We start from the raw sequence: 6,096 nt of genomic DNA on the forward strand, positions 1-6,096 counted from the left end.
GGCCCTCGAAAGGTGCCCAATTACATAGCTGATCAACCTCCTAAGGCTTGGATTGAGAGCTATGAGCAGGCTATGGAGATGTTAGATGTTAACGATGTTGTATGCACCAACTACTTCACCATGATGTTGGATGGGCCAGCTCGAACCTGGTTGAAGGGATTACCCCCCAATTCTATCAATTCATGGGCTGAGCTGAAGGCGCGCTTTATTCAGAATTTTAAAGACACATGTAAGCGGCCCCTATCGATCATTGATGTGGATGCTTGTGTAAAGCAAGAGGATGAATCGGCCAACCACTGCGTTCGTCGGGTTTCCGCCATTATCCATTCATTGGATAGTATCAACGCCGGCTCTGTTGTTCTAATTCTGGAGAAAAATTGCCATTTCACCTCTCTTAAGCAGAAGTTAGGGCAGCTTAAACGTCACTACAATGTCATGGGGGAGCTCATGGCGGCTCTCATCAAATACGCCGACTCTAACAACACTAAGGACCCTGGGTCTGATGAGGAGAAGTCTAACAAGGGAAAGAAGAATGACAATGGAAAAGGACAACAGCAAAATATGACAGGGCATAGTCAAGGCAATAACGGTAAGCGCAAGCAAACTTATGGCGGGTCAGATTTTGTGGCCAATGCCAGCACATAGAATGGCAATCAGCAACGTAAAGGGAAAACCACCACAGTTTGGAGGGCCAAAGTTCAACCTTCAGGTGATGTTGAACCTACCTAGCCCAAAGTACAGTCTTCCGAATAAACCGTCCACTCATATGTGGAAAGATTGTTTTATCATGAAGGAATACAAGAACTCCAGCTTTCATTAGGACCACAATAACAATAATGGCCCGCATGGCGGGTCAGGATCCGGCTCACATGGGCCCGGCTTCGGAGGTGGCGGCTCAAATTCCGGGTATCAAGGTCAGGGCAATCAGCGCAGTTATAGCCAGTAGCCCAGTCAGGGTAATCAACAACAAAAGTCAGGGTATCAGAATAATCCAAAGTAGCTTAGTAGTGGCCAATACCATGTTTTCACCACTAGTCTGTGCAAGCAAGATCGGAAGGTTCATAAACGAGCGGTAATGACAGTTGAGCCGGCAGTGCCTCAATACTTACGATGGTCAGAGCAGCCAATTGTATGGAGCCGTGAGGATCACCCGCCCCGGGTTGACAATCCGGGTCAGTTGGCATTAGTGGAAGCCCCCTCAGGTTAGAGGTTACAAGTTCACTAAGGTGCTTATGAACGGAGGCAGCAGTATCAATATCCTTTAATATGATACCTTTCGCCGTATGGATTTGACTGACAAAGATCTTAAGTTTATGGCATGGCCTTGTTATGTGTATCTTCTGCTTAAGATGCCGGGTCGCAAGGGTACCATCACAGTACATGGTGACAGGAAGATAGCCTTGGAATGTAAATAAGCTGATGCTGCCTATGTTGAGTCTGCCTGTGCCATGGAGGAACTTAAGTTTTATAAAGACAATGTTGACCCGACTGATATGACTCCATTAAAGAAGCCAACCATAGAGCATGACCCTTTGTTGAAGTTTAAATCGGCGGATGATACCAAGCAGGTTGATCGAGTTCATCCGTGAAAACCGGGACATCTTTGCATGGAAGCCTTCAGACATGCCGGTGTACCGAGAGAACTCGCTGAGCACACTCTCAATATTGATCCCAAATTTAAATCGGTCAAGCAGTTCCTTCGTCCTTTTAATGAGGGGAGATGTAAGGCCATTGGAGAAGAGGTGGCCCATCTCTTAGCAGCCGGGTTCATCGTTGAAGTTTTTCACCCTGAGTGGTTGGCTAACCCGGTGCTAGTACTTAAGAAAAATGGCACTTGGCGTATGTGTGTGGATTCCACAGACCTTTGTAAAGCTTGTCTAGCTGATCCTTTAGCTCTTCCCCGTATTGATCAGATCATAGATGCTACAGTGGGTTGTGAGCGTTTAAGCTTCTTGGATGCTTATTCTGGTTATCTTCAGATTAAGATGGTAGTTAAAGACCAAGAGAAGACAGCTTTTATCACACCTTTTGGAGCTTTTCTGCCATGTGTTTATGCCTTTTGGGCTCAGGAGTGCCCAGGCGACTTATCAGTGTCCAGAACTATCTCCATAATCAGATTGGACATAACGTTCATGCTTATGTGGATGTTATTGTTGTGAAATCTAGAAAGAAGGAGACTCTGTTAGATGATCTGAAAGAAACCTTTGATAATATCTGGGTCTACAAAATGATGCTTAACCCGGCCAAATGTGTTTTTGGTGTGCCTGTAGGCAAGCCCTTGGGTTTTTTGGTCTCTGAGAGAGGTATTGAAGCTAACCCAGAGAAAATCAAAGCTATCACTTCATTGGCTAAGCCGGCATGCATCAATGATGTCCAGCGTTTGGCGAGTCGTATTGCATCTTTAAGTCGATTTATAAGCCGCCTGGGAGAGAAGGCTATTGCTCTGTACCAGATGATGAAGAAAACAGTTAGGAGTGATGCTGGAGTGATGCTGGTAATGAGGCATTTGAAGTATGCCGGCCGGTAATGAGGCATTTGAAGTATGCCGGCCGGTAATGAGGCATTTGATGTCTCTGAGAGAGGTATTGAAGCTAACCCAGAGAAAATCAAAGCTATCACTTCATTGGCTAAGCTAACCCAAATTTGTCTGGAGTGATGCTGGTAATGAGGCATTTGAAGCGCTCAAAAAAATAGTTAGCTGAGCCGCCGGTTCTTGCAGCTCCTATTGAGAAGGAGCCTTTACTTTTATATGTGGCTGCTAACAGCAGAGCCGTCAGCGTGGCGGTTGTAGTGGAACGAAAAGAGACGGGTATAGAGTATCCAGTCCAAAGGCCGGCTTATTACGTTAGTGAGGTCTTAATTGAGTCTAAGCAGCGATACCCACATTGGCAGAAGCTAGTGTATGGGGTGATCATGGCCAGTCGCAAGCTGAAGCATTATTTTCTTGGTCATCCCATTACTGTGGTCAGCTCTACTCCCTTAGGAGATATTATTCAGAATAGAGAGGCCACAGGCCGAGTGGCCAAGTGGGCCATTGAGCTTGGACCCCATGGTCTGAAATATATGTCAATGACAGCTATCAAGTCTCAAGCTCTTGTGGATTTCATCGACGAATTGATAGAGTTGCAGATGCTTGAGGAGAAACCTGATAATACATATTGGACTATTCATTTTGATGGGCCCAGGCAATTGGAAGGCTCGGGGGCTGGAGTTATTTTCACTTCCCCATGAGGTGACAAGTTTTTTTATGTTTTAAGGCTGATGTTTCCCTGTACAAACAATGCAACTGAATATGAGCCTTGCTTCATGGCCTAATGGTGGCCAAAGAGATCCATTTCAGCCGGGTTAGGTGCTTTGCCGACTCAGATTTGGTGGCTGGGCAGGTCTCTGGCACTTGGGATTCTAAAGACCCACTCATGGTGGCTTATTGTCGGGCGGTTGATTATATCGTTGGTCACTTCAAAGGTTATCAGGTGAAGCATCTGGATCGAAGGAAGAACGAGGCGACTACTGCTTTGAGCCGGCTTGGGTCGCAACGTAAGCCGGTACCCCTAACGTTTTCTTAATGTATTGAATAATGCTCAGTTAAGCTGCCATCCGAAGATCTTGCTATTCCTGACCCGGAGCCACAGTTGGTGGCGGCTCTCCATGCCATCCCGGATTGGACAACTACCTATTTGGCTTATATGACCCGGGGAGAGTTACCTGAGGATGAAACTTTGGCCAGGCAGATAACCCGGCGGTCTAAGTCTAGGACTATTGTCAATGGCGAGTTACACCGATGCAGCATCACAGGCGTGTTCTAACATTGTGTTTCTCCTAAAGAGGGCCGTGAGATTCTAAGGGAAATCCATGAAGGAGATTGTGGTCATCATGCCGGCTCTAAATCTCTGGTGGCTAAAGATTTTCGCCATGGATTTTATTGGTGACGGCTCATGCTGATGCAGAAGATCTGGTAAGCAAGTGTGATGGCTGTCAGAAATTTTCTAGACGGGCTCACATGCCGCCTCAAGAATTGAGGATGATTCCAATTACTTGGCCATTTGCAGTCTGGGGGCTTGATAGGTTGGGCCTTTCAAGAGGTGTAAGGATAAGAAGACCCACCTTTTGGTGGTGGTTGACAAGTTTACCAAGTGGGTTGAGGCAGAGCCGGTCAGTAAGTGCGATGCGGCAATGACGGTTCAATTCATAAGAAAGTCATCTTTCGTTTTGGCTACCCTCATAGTATCATAGCTGATAATGGCACTAATCTGTCTAAGGGTGCTATGAGAGAATTCTGTCAACGAGAGCATATTCGTCTTGATGTTTCATCAATGGCTCACCCACAGTCTAATGGTCAAGCTGAGAGGGCCAATCAGGAAATCTTCAAAGGTATAAAGCCCTGGCTTATGGTTCCTTTACAGCGGACGCCAGGTTGTTGGGTTGAGGAGTTACCCTCTATAATTTGGAGTATCAATACTACTCCCAACAGGTCCATAGGCTACACGCCCTTCTTCATGGTCTACGGGGCAGAGGCGGTTCTTCCAAGCGATATCCGTCATGACTCGCCCCGCGTGGTGGCTAACGTTGAAGCTGTTAATAAATTAGCACGTCAGGATGCGCTTGATGTGTTGGATGAGGAGCGTGACCTTGCGGCGGCTCGTTCGGCCATATACCAGCAAGATTTGTGTCGCTATCATAGCCTCCGGGTTAAGACCCGGACCTTTGAAGAAGGAGATTTGGTGCTCCGATTGATCCAGGATCAAACAGATATGCATAAGTTATCCCCACCTTGGGAAGGAACTTTTGTGGTCAGCAAGAATCTGAACAACGGTTCATACTACCTCATTGATATTCGAGAACACAAGGTGTCAGGGAAAATAGACAGGGGTATACATTCTCCCCTGACTCGTGCATGGAGACAAGCCAAGGCCAAATCAAAGTACAAGAGACCAAGAACTTCGAAGAACCAACATGCACATCAAGAGGACCAAAGTCAAGCCAGAGAAGCAACATACCACCAGGAGAAAAGCCTCCCTTGCCGGGCAGGCGAGCTCGACAAGGAAGAAGACGTGTGGGCATGAGCTCCCTCCTTCCCGCCCCTTCCCTTTGTTAGCAGTCGAGCCGTTTTAGCCCTGGCATCGTCAATGTCGATGACTACCGCGCGATGCTTGGTCCAGTATTTCCCCTATTTTTGGAAATCCTCAGTAAAGCGCTGGTGTGAATCCATTGATTGATGCCTCGGCAAGCGTGCTTCGACAAGGCTGCCTGCATTTGCCTGATCCATGCGATGGCTGCGCCTGGCTGACTTGAAAGGGAAGCAGAGAAAAAGGGAGGAGGACCAGAGGAGCCCGACAATGTACCCCAATGCCTGCTAGCTGCGCGAGACACGTGTCGGTCCCTGCCGGGAACGAAGGAACCGCCCGATTAGTTCCCACTTCTCTGGGCGTCGCAAGCGTGCCGAGCGTGCACAGCCCGGCAGATGAGAAAGGAGCTTAAAATGAAAGCTAAGTCTACATTATCTCTTCTCACTGATGCAACTTTAGACTTTCACAGTGGTTTATCCCTTGACTTTAGTGGGTGTTCGTATCGTGAAAACTCTCATGTGATGGAACCTTGGCTAGTTTCTTTGATCGCACCATCGTCCTGTCCCGAGCCATGCTCGCAGGCCGAGAGGATGCGTCGAGAGCTACCTAGGAAAAACCTGCCGGGATGCATCCATGCCAAGATGACTATTAAGGGCCAAACCCTTATGACAATCGCGGCAATATCATACCGGCAGGCATCCAGAGCAGAGATAGGGATGGATCATATGAATGCGAACATATAGAGCTCAAAGGGATAAACACGCATTTAAGATTTAACAGAGGTTATCGGTTCCACGCAAACACGAGAGATAAAGTGACTAAACACAAAATATTCGTCATGTTTTCATTACAAGGCAACGCGGTAGCAACAGCGGCCCGATACTTGGTCAGATGATTAGATGAAGCCGTTCAGATGTGAAGGACCCTTTCAGCCCGGGGAGTAGCTTTCTCCTTGGCGGCTGCAACATCAGTGCCCGCTGGCGGCTTTTTGAATCCATCGTCAAGATCGAGGTCCGGATGGCGGCAAGAT

Source organism: Triticum aestivum, chromosome 6D (genome assembly GCF_018294505.1).
Source record: "Triticum aestivum cultivar Chinese Spring chromosome 6D, IWGSC CS RefSeq v2.1, whole genome shotgun sequence".
Lineage (NCBI taxonomy): Eukaryota > Viridiplantae > Streptophyta > Magnoliopsida > Poales > Poaceae > Triticum > Triticum aestivum.